We start from the raw sequence: 14,300 nt of genomic DNA, 5'->3' as shown, positions 1-14,300 counted from the left end.
TTCAGACATCGCAGTAACGTGTAAGAGGTTTGGGTACCATATGAGAACAGTGGAGCTGATCACTCAAGTTGTACTGCGGAGTACACCAAGACCAAGGTAATTGTACTGCTTTTGCTAATACTTCTTTATGAATGAATGGCCACTGTTCTTTTATTTTTATGAGTTTATAATGCAATATTTCACATTGTAAATGTAAAGTCAGCTGAGTGAGATCACACCAATATGTAAAGGATTCACAGGAATGACAGCCAGCAAGAAATGTAATACAGCAATCTTTTGTGGGAATTTATTAACAGGGTCACTTTACAATGCCAGTACTACCAAGTCAGGAGATTGCCACCAGATTCAAGGAGAAATGGATGAAGCTTCACCCAGAAGACCAAGACAATGAGAATGGTTCAGTGCGCCTGGATGACAGTCTCACCAGCCTCCAATGGCTCCAGGACTTCACCATAGTCAGTGCGAGTCTAGAAAGCCTACCGGGCTCCACTTGCCAGCCGTACCAACTGCCTCAGCCCAGCCACCTGCACCCTCAGGGCTCCAACTCCCCCTCCAGTCCACCTGCTGGGGACACTGCAGCCTCCGGCATGCCTCAGAGTGCAGGCAGCCCCATCACCTCCAGTGCCTCAGCCAACAGGACTAGTTACTACTCACTTCACCCGACAGTGATCAACCACCACCAGATCACTGTGCCAGCCAAGTCCCTGGAGGAGGTAGACTTCAAGACCAACCACGAGGTGAAGCCTCCCTACTCCTACGCCACACTAATCTGCAGAGCCATGCAGGCTGGCAAGAAGAACAAGATCACACTGTCTGCTATCTATAACTGGATCACAGAGAACTTCTGCTACTACAGACACGCTGAGACCAGCTGGCAGGTTAGTGACTCAGTCTGTCTTCTACATTATTGATCAAACCTGAGAGAGGTACACAACACGGGGGAGAGAGACAGGTGGGTGATTGCATGCAACTAATCCCTCAGAGATACAGTATTTATTTTGATGTTGTATGGAAAAAAAGTTCTAGGCCTATCGTGGTTATATTTGTTCATCATTGACGTAACCGTGGGTTATTTCTTGTTTGATTTTTGGGGGGAAATAAGTAGAAGATGAGTAGAAATCATCGGACAGGAACAGGCGCAACTCTCGCTGACCATTCAAAAATGTGTTGTTTTATTAGACACATTGAAATGATTGACGATGTTTGATTTTCTTGGAATCTCTGTGATGGGGACTATATGATTCAGGAGTATAATGAACTTAAATTGTTATTACATTGTTCTGACGATGCACATTTGACATGTTATAACCAATGATTTATATATACACATCGTTAGGTGTAACATTATGACGATCCAGCAACAAATGACAGAGAACCTTTAGTAAGACTACTATCAGTTAGCTCGTCTTTTCATGAACCCCCATTCTATTCTCTCCTCAGAACTCTATCCGTCATAACCTGTCACTCAACAAGTGCTTCATGAAGGTTCCCAGGCAGAAGAATGAACCAGGAAAAGGGGGATTCTGGCAGATTGACCCTCAGTACGCGGACATGTTTGTCAATGGAGTCTTCAAGCGCAGGCGGATGTCAGCCAACCATTTCAACACCCAGAGACACAGCAAAACCCAAGGATCATCCCGTAACCGGAAAACCCAGGAGTACCACCAGCATTTCCCCCGGCCCACTACACAGTGTCCCACGGAGGAGCAGGTGCTGGGAACAGATGCAAACGTAGTGGCACAAAGTGGGAGACAGTCCATAAGTCACCACTGTTGACACCGGATCTCATGGAACCAGAGGCACTGAAGGGTGAACTAGACTGGGCCATGGTGTTTGACGATGTTCTGAATGGGAGCAGCAATAACTTTGAGGATCTAGACATTAACTTAGCTCTGAACTCCCTGGGCTGTAAGGTGGAGCTCTCCCAGCAGGATAAAGGCCGGGCCTGGCACCTGGGGAGGTTGTGCAGCGGAGGGGCTGACCGGGACCACCAGCAGGCCTGCAGGTACATGGAGGTGACCACCATGGGCTGCTACAGCATGGAGGAGATCCAGCAGCACCTCAATCTGACTGGGCTTCAGCAGCCGCTCCCTTTGACGGTCCACCCACAGCACTTTGAGGAGCCAACACTGTTTCCTGATGAGCAGCAGAGGCACCCCTGGGAGGAGCTGAAAGAGGAGGTGCAGGCAGTGCCTATCACCCTGGACCATAGTCTCAGCTTCTGTGAAGGCTTCTTCACTGAGATACAGCCATGGGGGACAGCAGAGTCTTATATGTGACACCCTTACCCAGCACCAGCCCCAATACTGAACAAGCAGTCCAGCAGGAGCCCAGAGGACCTATAGACTACTGTTTTGCTACATTAGCATCATGGATTCATTCAGAGAAACATACGTTAATTGATTTATTTTTTAATCTGAGTCAGATTTACTGTGTTTTTTTATGTGCATTTCTATTTGCTTTTTGATTGTTTGCATCTATGAAATAAACATGCTGTTTTTAATGTAGCATTGAATGTCTGTTATAGAACTAAATAAATCTATCCTAATTAGCAACCAAAAGTTTTAGAACACCTACTCATTCAAAGGTTTTTCTTTATTTTTTACTATTTTCTACACTGTAGAATAATAGTAAAGACATCAAAACTGTGAAATCACACATATGGAATCATGTAAGTAACCAAAAAGTGTTAAACAAATCTAAACATATTTTACATTTTAAATTCTTCAAATAGACACCCTTTGCCTTGATGACAGATTTGCACACTCTTGGCATTCTCTCAACCAGCTTCATGAGGTAGTCACCTGGAATGCATTTCAATTAACAGGCGTGCCTTCTTAAAAGTTAATTTGTGGAATTTCTTTCCTTCTTAATGCATTTGAGCCAATCAGTTGTGTTGTGATAAGGTAAGGGTGGTATACAGAAGATAGCCCTATTTGATAAAAGACCAAGTCCATATTATGGCAAGAACAGCTCAAATAAGCAAAGAGAAATGACAGTCCATCATTACTTTAAGACATGAAGATCAGTCAATCTGGAAAATGTCAAGAACTTTGAAAGTTTCTTCAAGTGCAGTTGCAAAAACCATCAAGCGCTATGATGAAACTGGCTTGCATGAGGACCACCACAGGAATGGAAGACCTAGAGTTACCTCTGCTGCAGAGGATAAAGTTCATTAGAGTTACCAGCCTCAGAAATTGCAGCATAAATAAATGCTTCACAGAGTTCAAGTAACAGACACATCTCAACATCAACTGTTCAGAGGAGACTGTGTGAATCAGTCCTTCATGCAGGCATTGCTGCAAAGAAACCACTACTAAAGGACACCAATAAGAACCAACTATAAGCAATAATGAAAAATGTGTGTATATAGTGTTTTGGAACTCTTCACATATTAATATAATATAATTTCAGAATCAGTATTTTGTGGGCAATCAGATCAGACATAATGCAAGAGAGAGTTGTGCCATGACAGTTTTCTGGCTGTCCAACCGGCTGCATTATGCTCTGAAAGGCTTCAACTGTAAAATTTTATGATGATTTTTTAATATTCTTTCCATTAGTAGATATTCTAAAAAGGCTCAGGATTACCTAACATTAGTATAGCCATGGTTGTAAGGGTATGTTATGACATGATGTTTTATGTATGATTCAAGGAATACAGTTAAAATATGAAAATACTGAATAACTTTTCCAGCATAGATGGTAATTTCTTTGGCAGTAAGTTTATCTAAACGTGCATGTGATGAATGGGGTGATTAATTATTGAATGATTAATTAAAAGGCTGTAAATAATGCATTCATTAAATGGGGCGGCAGGGTTGCAAGTTCAAATCCCTGAGCTGACAAGGTACAAATCTGTCGTTCTGCCCCTGAACAGGCAGTTAACCCACTGTTCCTAGGCCGTCATTGAAAATAAGAATTTGTTCTTAACTGACTTGCCTGGTTAAATAAAGGTAAAAAAATATATAAAAAATAAAGACAGTGGACTTAAAAATAAATGCTTTTGTGTTGTAGTTTCTATGATCTTCCTAGGGATAGGAAAAAGATGGAGCAAAGTAAATAGGTGTTAACTTGTGGAATAGACACCAGCTGGAATAGGTTTTAACCAATCAGCATTCAGGATTAGACCCACCCGTTGTATAAATCTCATCATAAACTGGGTGGTTTGAGCCCTTAATGCTGATTGGCTGACAGCGCTGGTATATCAGGCCATATACCACAGGTAGGACAATTATTTTATTTTTTTGCTGCTCTAATTATGTTGGTAACCAGTTTATAATAGCAATAAGGCAACTCGGGGGGTTGTGGTATATGGCCAATATACCACAGCTAAGGGCTATATCCAGACACTCCACTTATGTCACGCATAAGAACATCCCTCAGCCGTGGTATATTGGCCATATACCACACCCCCTCGTGCCTTATTGCTTAACTATACTGTATTATCTATTGTTAATGTATGTTGTAGATAGGACAAGTACATTTACAACTCTTCTACTCTACCAGGAATGAACTGTCCTATCTCTAATCCCCTACCTACCCCCTCTCACCATACACCACTGAAAGTTCGTCTTATGAGGACCAGCCTGCCTAAGCCCCAGTCCCTCAGTGCATTCTGAAATGGATGGTACAAAACAAAGCACTTCACTCAGCAGGGAAGATGAACACACTTCCATCTCTGCAAGATGAAACGTTGCTTTCAGATCCCTCGAGGAGTTGTTTATTTATCAGCCTTTCCCAACAAATCCAAATTCAATTTCCAGAGGATCCATTAGCGATAGAGTGTGACGAGGTATTGTAGCATTCAATTTCACTCATGGTGGAGACGTCCTTCCAGGATAAAAATAATCTTTTCTGTGTGTGTGTGTGTGTGTGTGTGTGTGTGTGTGTGTGTGTGTGTGTGTGTGTGTGTGTGTGTGTGTGTGTGTGTGTGTGTGTGTGTGTGTGTGTGCGCGTGCGTGCGTGTGACCCATTCTGAACACTTCCCTCCTTCTCTTGCACCATGTTATAATGAAGATAACCTCTTTGTCTTTCATAACAGAAAAAAGTAGATATTTCCCTCAGGCAAGTCTGAGCTTGTCAAAGCTTTATAAGATGGCCAGACCCACTGGACTAATAACCATGGTGCAACTTGGTCTGTCTGTGTAAGTCTAATGTTTTTGTAATCGTCACCCTGAACATGAGCAGACCAGAGGCAGGTGTTAAGGAAGAGTCAGGTCAGGTGGAGCAGGTCTGGGCATGCAGGGGCCATTGTGTTATTATGCAATTCTGACTAAACATAAACCAGTTGGATGTGTAGGTAGGTTAGGTCATCCTGAGGTCCATGGCCAATCTGCACATCACTTAAACTCAAACTGAACCACACCACAGCTTGTGGGCCTTACGACAGCTTACTTTCTAGACAACCTAATGGAAGGTACAGCTGGGTGGTGAGCTCAAATCTAACATTCCCCCCTGGACAAACTTCTTGTCTGGTGTCGAAGCCAACCCTCCTGAGCTGCCCTGATAGACTTATCTCCCAGCAGGCAGAACCATGGGGCTCTATTCAAACAAGGAACTGTGGCACACTGTCGGCCCAACATGCAGATCTGTCAGGGTGAACAAGCAGGGCGGTCAATGCACCCTGACCCTGGCTGCTTTATGTCCTCCTGGTACTGCTGATTACAGGAGCTGACTACTGGGGGGGGGGGCACAGGACAGCCAAGGAGGAGCTGACTGCTGGGGGGCATAGGACAGCCAAGGAGGAGCTGAAACAAAGGGTGAACGGATACTGATGGGTTCACTCACGTACACAATACATGAACAAAACAAATCAGTTCGTTTTTTATTAGTCTTTCCAGTGATATACAGTAGAAAGCACAACACAGAGTGGGGACGGACTGAAAGCTCCATGGCTTGTTGTGTGTATGGTTCTATTACATCTGTGCAAACAGTCACAACCTGACATACATATTATTGAACACATGGTCCCCAGTCTCCAGAGTCCATTCACTCTGAGAATGATTGCTTCTCATTGTTTCCTGCATCTTCATCCAAACCAAGTGGAAGTCTTTGTGTGGTGGAGAGACGGCTGGGGATCCATCTCCTTCAGATGTGTGAAGCCAGAGCAGAGAAGGGGATAAGGACCTGCATCTGACTGTGTAGTGCCTTGCATTAGTCAAGTTAACCTCTGTCTTAATGCACAGCTCTGCTGAGTTTAAAACATCATTCTAAATATATTTCTATACTCTTGAGCATGGTTATAGATATGTCTTCAATTATCACTGTTGTATACATTATGATAGGAGAAACCTGACAGGTTCCAACTTTTACATTCTCGGCTTTACTGAACAATCTTTTGGGAGACCAACTGTCATGGTTGATATTCAGTCACACAAAAGAGATCCATTTTTATCAGGTGGGATGACTGTCTCTCTATCTGTCACATGAGGGGTTAAACAGACTCATCTAATTTTCTCACGTGGTCATTTCATTTCCACGGTCCATTCCTAATTCTGACTTGGGTTGTCTGATCAATGACATCCTCCAGAAAGAAAGACAATCTAAATATAGAAAGAAAATAGTATTTGTTTTTCCCATGCTGTTTGAACGACCAGGTTGCAGACCAAGTTGCCTGCTGTTTGTGACTGGAATCTTCACAGGAACTCAAGAAATGTGTATTTTTCTCTCAAATACAACGCATGGTTGGGAATAATGGTTTAATATCCAATGGTCTTTCATTATCTTCCTCTATGAAGATATGCGGTCTCCCACATGAGAAAATACTGTAGTATAGATGGTGTTAGGAGGTCAATGGAACGCAGACCGTGAGGGATAGAAGAAAGCTGGATTGGGGCAAGTTAAACACATTTTCTTTTAAAGTGGATATTCATCAAATCTGTCATGATTGACGCATTGTAAGAGACCCAGAAGCATTTCGCTACACCCGCAATAACATCTGCCAAATATATGTATGTGACCAATACAATTTGATTTGATGTGGTTACTAAAGTCCGATTTGGATATATTTGGCTGTTTTCACTGCATAAAATTAGAAGTTGTCCCTGTTCAGGTTTAGAAGAAGTGACTGCTAAATGCTAACTCCCATAAGTATAAGCTGGTAGCATAGCTAGCATACAGAAATCCATGCTGGTAGTCAAAGTTGTTTTGAACTGTCATGCAGTTGATTGATGACGATAGGATGAACATATATTGGGGTTGACATCCATACAAAAATGATACTCCGATTTTTACCTCAATATAGTGTGAAATACACATACATGTATAAACAATAGACTAAATGTAGGCTAATTTTGCTGGGGGGCAATGAGGAGATTCAGGCTTTCCCCCATGGCATCTTTCCGCTCCACGTTTACATGGCATTTCCATTGTTTTGGTCGAGTTCCATTGACCTCTTTACTGAATCTATACCGTATAGTTTCTAAAACATGCTGTTCTGTCTTTGTCTATACTATGGTATAAATACTATAGTATTCACTGAAGTATTTTGACGACTTTACTGTAGTGTTCACTGTAGTGTTTTGTGCAAAAGCACTACAGTGAATTCTATGGTATTTACAGTTAACTATAGTATAAATATTGTAATAAGAAGAAAACTGTAGTATATACTATCGTAATGATTTTTTTCTTACCTCAAATCGTGAGTGTAATGAAAACAGAGGCAGGTTGAAACTTTTCAAGTACATTTAGGGAGAAGGTAGAAGGATGCATGTGTGTGAAAGGAACAATACAAGGAATGGACTTGGAATGCTGGAATGATAACCCCCATGAATAAACCACTTAATTCCCAAACAGCATCTCTTTATTGTGAGGGGAACTAAATAGGCCCAATGAGTGATAATCCAATCTGTTGTGGTAAAGAATTATCGGAAGTGGCATTCCTGTTCTATTATTCACCCAGGAACATGGAAGTGCCTCTGTGGTGTCCTGCAGTGGTGGTTCACAAGTTCAGAAAGCAGTTGATTCCTTATATGAAACGGTAGCGGGAGCATGTTTCACCCCTGAGGACTCCGGACAGAAAATAAAACCACAGCATGGGCTTAATGCCATTTTTAATATAGCTATGTTCTAGATCTCTCTGTGTATACACCAACACAAAGCTGGGGTCATGCAGTGTGCCCTCTGGCTTTGATGGGCAGCAGGGTAAAGGTCAGAGGTCACAGATCTGTCAGATAGTTCTCCTGTTGAGGCTGTAATTAACTTGGGCCCCTCTGAGAAAGGGGGTGAAAGGATTGTCTCCTTTAGATTTGGTCTGACTAGATTTGGTCTCATCCTTGGCCCTATAGATAGTCCAGTCTGAACATCTCCCAATCTCAGTGCATCAGCAGGATATCTGACCATTGATGTCAAGACAAAAGAGGGGTCCAATTAGAGCAGCATCATGTCAGAGAATCCTGAGGTGACAGGCTGGGGGTGAAACATCTTCACTTCTGTTTGCGAACCTCTGTTCACGTCTGTTTGAGAACCTCTGATCAGGTGATCCTTAGTCATCATCATTTATGTCACATTTTAGTCATTTAGCAGATGCTCTTATCCGGAGCGACTTACAGGAGCAATTAGGGTTAAGTGCCCCACCTTTACACCAGCCTCCACCTGCTGTGGGTCTGCTCTATCCCTATGGGGAATGTGGATTATCATCAATAATGAATACCAAACAACAGCCTCCATTCCAGACTAGACTGAGGAAAGAAGGGAATGCCCTGTAACACAGCATGTTGAATAATTAGTATTTATTGCTATTGAACCTTTATTTAACTTGGCAAGTCAGTTAAAAACAAATTCTTATTTTCAATGACTGCCTACACCGGCCAAACCGGATGACGCTGGGCCAATTGTGCTCCGCCCTATGGGACTCCAAGTCACAGCCGGATGTGATACAGCCTGGATTCAAACCAGGGTGTCTGTAGTGACGCCTCTAGCACTGAGATGCAGTGCCTTAGACCGCTGCACCACTCAGGAATTAGCTCTTGCAAATCTCTCGATTGTTATAAGAAAGTATTTTCTGCCGCATCATTGCAATAAATGCATGTGTTCATTTGAGTTGTGTGCTGTGTGTGTGTGTGTGTGTGTGTGTGTGTGTGTGTGTGTGTGTGTGTGTGTGTGTGTGTGTGTGTGTGTGTGTGTGTGTGTGTGTGTGTGTGTGTGTGTGTGTGTGTGTGTGTGTGTGTGTGTGTGTGTGTGTGTGTGTAAGCGCAGATGCTCCGTCCTCTTTTCTATTCCCCTCACCTCACAGCTCCCCTGATGAATAAGAAGGTGGGTTGACATTGCAGGCATTGTCTGGGTCTTGAAGAGAGTCTTATTTGATTAGCTGCTCCCTGCTTTATGAAGCCTGGCATCTGGCTCCCTGGGCCAGCTAACTGGTTAATACAGGGTAACACTACACCTTCCTTCCCAAGGCCTGGGACCGGGTGGCTGCACTGGGACCACCCCTAATCAGCTGTCTGGATGGAGGGATGTGTGTATGTATGCTGGAGGTAGATGTGATGGGAGCAGAGTCTCTCTCACCTGCTCTCATCTTAGGACATCATTATACTCAACACAATCATCTCTCTCTTTTACTAATCAGACTAACAATCAGTAGTCAATTTGACCAATCAAAAGAACAAGTGCCTACCATGAATCAGCCAGTAAAAGCAGACCTCGTTAAAAGATTAAAATTACTTCCTGGAATGACTATTCTGCTTTTGAAAAGGTTTTATGTAACTGGCATTCACAAAACATTATTAACCAGACTATACTGTATATATACTGAATAACAAAGCTCATATCGTGGAACACTTCTCAACCACTAAGAACAACATTCTAAATGTACAATCACGCAGATTTTAATACATTGCAGAAATGATAGAGGCAAACAAAAGATGTAAAAAGCCACAAAACACCAGTCCGTAACACCATTGATCAAGACAGTGCCAACGGTGGCCTCTCTTGCAGAAGAGATCGGTGGGATTCATTATAAAAGCGATGTAATTACTGTAGCTGGGACTCCACCTGTCCCCGGCAGACTGTGGATCTAACATGCAGTACACCTGCCTGCCTATTGTGATTGGCCAAGAGGCACAGCAGGGAAGTGCGTGCTGTGTGTGCAGCTCCCAGAAGCCTCAGTTCCTCCAGGAGAGAGAAGGGTCCTCTCCATCAGCGTTACTTTAAATATTCATGCTGGATCAACAGTGGAACACAATCCTTCTCCTGGGTTTTCTCCTTCTTCGCTTTGGGAGGCATAGGTCTATGGTGGCACACCCATTACGGGCCGTTATCGCGCACATACACACAAGCAGAGCACACACAGTAAGCCGTCGTCATACTTAATACCTGATGAAAGCAGGCGTTAAAGTGCATTAATCAGACAAATGTCCATTTTCACAGAAAAACAGAAAAATGAATATACACCTTGTCCTGTTCGACAGCAATGTCATAAAAAGCTATCATTGATCACTATTGATGAATTACTGCACTGTCAAATATTAGAGTCAGAAGGATCTTTTTCATCTAAAACCAGACGACGGCGTGGGACCTCAGAGAGAAGAAGCTACACTGTGGGTAGGAGCATGGTTGGTATCTCAGGAAGGGGTATCAGGTACCGGGGGACCCTGGGAGTCCCTAGGGGCCAGAGCTCATTAGGCAGCTGCTTAATGAGAGAGCAGAGGGAGAGATGGGATAACTTGTGGCTCTCGTTAATGCCGTACTAGATGGTAACAATGGGAAAGAGAGGGAGAGATACCTGGAGACCATTCTGACCTAAATAGACAGGGTGAAGAACATTGTGTACAAATATTGGTGATGTAACAAGCACATTTACATCAGCCAAGATCTCCCCCATCACCACAGATTGGCAAAGCCATTTTGAAGTAGTAGTAGTAATCCTAGTATGAATGCCTTATTCCAACAGACATTTTGATATTGTCTTCTAAAGCTCTCTAGAAGACACAGTCACAAGGGCATATATTACACTACACAATCAAGCACATAATTTGGCCAAATGATTCAGTGCACTTACTAAAAAACATGTCCTAGGCCAATCCTAATTATGGGGCTTGGATACTTGATGAGAATGCAGACCTCCCCGTCATTCAGAGCATTGTTTCTGGGGTATTGTTCAATACCCCTTTTCTGATCATATGAATACTTAATTGAGTAACTCTTTAGCATTTGAATCTGTCCATCCCATGGCTGAGAGAGGGGTCTTTGTGCAGTGGTAATCATGGGGGCTTGCTCTGGCATTAGGGTCAGGACCTGTCCACACTCAAGATGCCTCTCTTTTTTATGTCACAGCCCCAATTATCCTGGACCACAGGGACATGCATTAGCCAGCTTCTGTCAGGAGGAGAGAGAGAGACCAAATACTGCTGTAACCTTTGGGAATAGGACTACCCCGTATTAGGCCATCTAAGGTTACAGCAGTATTTCCTCCCTCCCTCCCTCCCTCCCTCCCTCCCTCCCTCCCCCTCCCTCCCTCCCTCCCTCCCTCCCTCCCTCCCTCCCTCCCTCCCTCCCGACATCAGACACAGTGGGCTCAGCAGGGGGTGGCATTCCAAAAGGACCATGCTAACCTCCCATTGGTCAACCGCAAGCTCAAGTTAACAGCTCATATGAACACCAACTGGCTATTTGAAGAGGAGAATGTGTGCACTTATTTGGAGGGTAAACATGTGGGTAACAATAAAGACAGTCAGGCTAATAATAAATCATGAAATAAGTATAGAGATGGTGGGTTTGCTTTTTGGAGAACAGACAAAAAAATGATTTGGGTCCATCCATCTGTAACGTGTTTACTTGGATATAACTGAATCTGTGTACAGAATTGGAATGGACAAAAAGGAGAACACTGAAACAAGAATGTCGAGCCCCATGTCAGATCATAATCAATGAACAGTACTATCAATAAGATCTTGCTTTTCTGCTTCAAAGTTATATTGGCCCTAGAATAACTGAAGCTATTTGTTATGCACCTGTGTTAGACTAATAATGTACAAGAGGGACTGATTGAGACATTGCTGGGGCATGCAGGTTTCACAGTGCCCCCTGCTGATGGTCTCCATAAAACTGGCCTTCTGGTACTCATGATGGCAGGTAGGTGATATAAGCCTGTGTGTGTTTACTTCGATTATACTTCCTCTTCTGCTCATCAACCACACAATAAACCTACACAACCACTTACCTGAAATATGCTAATAGAATTCACAGAGTGTGGTCTGTCTCTTATACGCTTCCTCTCATCTCCATTTGACTATCTCTTTATTGCTGTCCAGTTTCCTGAGAGTCATTTTACCATGACAACAGGAATGTGCCTATATAGCCCTCCTCTCCTCCCTGTCTGGTCAAGGTCACTATTGTCTACAAAATGACCCTGTATGTCCTTAACATGATGTTTAATGTCCGGTCCTTCATTTTAGACTATGACGATTTTTATAGTCAACATGTCATACATATGTGAACAAAAAAGAGGTAGAACACTTAAGAAATAGGTCTTCATGATACTAATGTTGATATAGAAATACTGCACGGTACAGATCCATTTGATAGTTTACACCAGACTATGTGTCTGTTGAAAGAAGAGACAGGCCAGGACTGACGTGGATACTGTGAAATGTTTGGTGCTGTCTTGTATGGCAATATACCAAAAAATAATCAGAGGGGTAATATGATAGACCTGGAATGTATAGTTACTTGGACAAGGGACAAGGGTGGAGGTGGCCCTGGGTCAACACCGGTGGCCTTTCAACTGATAATAAAAGGTTGGATCATGAACAACCTTGACAGTTCTTGACAAGCTGTTTAACATGAACTATTGTTCTTCAAAGTTTGTATTCTTTTATGATTCCTAAATATCGTGAATATAGCATGTATCATTTCTAGAATAGCCCTGTACAGATCATTCTCAACACGTTAATTCAACACCCTCTGAAGCACCCTCTAGTGGGGAAACTGCAGTATAACCAACGGCAGATGAGTAAATATGGTGCTTGCAATAAAAACCTTCACAAAATGCATTGTAAACGATGGGCTGTCAATAAATAACATACAGACACATTCACTGAGAATCGATGATGCACATCAGAACTGCAGTCTGCTTCCAAGAAAAGGCGCCATGTTTGAGTAGACCAGTATGTTAGGCAAGAACCCACCGTGACCCATAATAGTGCATCATTGATAAGGACTAATAACTACTTGTCTCACTGTCCATTGTGTGTTGATGTGAATGACCTATACTTCTGAACCACACCTGCTACCACAGCAAGCCCGTACCTGCTCTGACTGAGTGTTGATTACTGATTAGACAGTTCAGGCACATACACTCTGAACAGGAACTAGTGAAACACATGTAATAATAATACGCTGCAATTGTTCTTGAGTCAATGGATTGGTCACGTTAGGTATTATTTTGCCCATATCATGTGTGCAAGGGGTGATATAGATCTTTATCGACATTATGTGTTTGTTTTTTTTGTATCTGCCCACTGGGCGAAAACTGGTTTAATCAACGTTGTTTCCACGTCATTTCAACCCGAAATTCAATGTGATAATGTTGAATCAATGTGGAAAATTGATTGGATTTGAAAAAAAGTCATCAACGTAAGATTTCATTTTTTTTCTCACCCAACTTTTAACTAAAATCCAATGAAAAGTTGTCTCTTTTTTGTTGATTTCACATTGAATTCACATTCGTTAAAATGTCTACCAAATGTAAAGCTAGACATTGAACGGACTCTGTGTCCAATTTCTCCAATCTCAGAGTAAGATTAATGGTCAGCTATGATTCACCTCTGCATCCTCTGACTTTTTTCAAATCCAATCAATTTTCCACATCGATTCAATGTCATCGCATTGAATTTAGGGTTGAAATGACGTGGAAACAACGTTGATTAAACCAGTTTACTCCAAAATATCATATAATGTTGATAAAGATCTGTATCACCCCTTTTCAGTCCTTACTCAAAATATCTGTATACACTGAGTGTACAAAACATTAAGAAGACCTTCCTAATATTGAGTTGCACCCTTTGCCCTCAGAACAGCCTCAATTAGTTGGAGCACGGACTCTACATGGTGTCGAAAGCATTCCACAGGCCCATGTTGACTCCAATGCTTCCCACAGTTGTGTCAAATTGGTCGGATGTCCTTTGGATGGTGGACAATTTTTGATACACACGGGACACTATTGAGCATGAAAAAGCCATCAGCATTGCGGTTCTAGACAGACTCAAACCTGTGGGCCTGGCACCTACTACCATACCCTGTTCAAAGACACATATTTTGTCTTGCCCATTCACCATCTGAATAGCACACATACACAATCC

The 14,300-nt window shown here is 42.6% G+C and overlaps 1 pseudogene; it reads left to right on the top strand.

The window, feature by feature from the left end:
* Positions 1-2,555, top strand: LOC135554989 (forkhead box protein J1-B-like; annotated as a pseudogene).
* Positions 2,556-14,300: the final 11,745 nt, after the last annotated feature.

This window comes from Oncorhynchus masou, chromosome 15 (genome assembly GCF_036934945.1).
Source record: "Oncorhynchus masou masou isolate Uvic2021 chromosome 15, UVic_Omas_1.1, whole genome shotgun sequence".
NCBI classification, from domain to species: domain Eukaryota; kingdom Metazoa; phylum Chordata; class Actinopteri; order Salmoniformes; family Salmonidae; genus Oncorhynchus; species Oncorhynchus masou.
The sequence above is the reverse complement of the archived record's forward strand: the minus strand, read 5'-3'. Positions and strand labels throughout refer to the sequence as shown.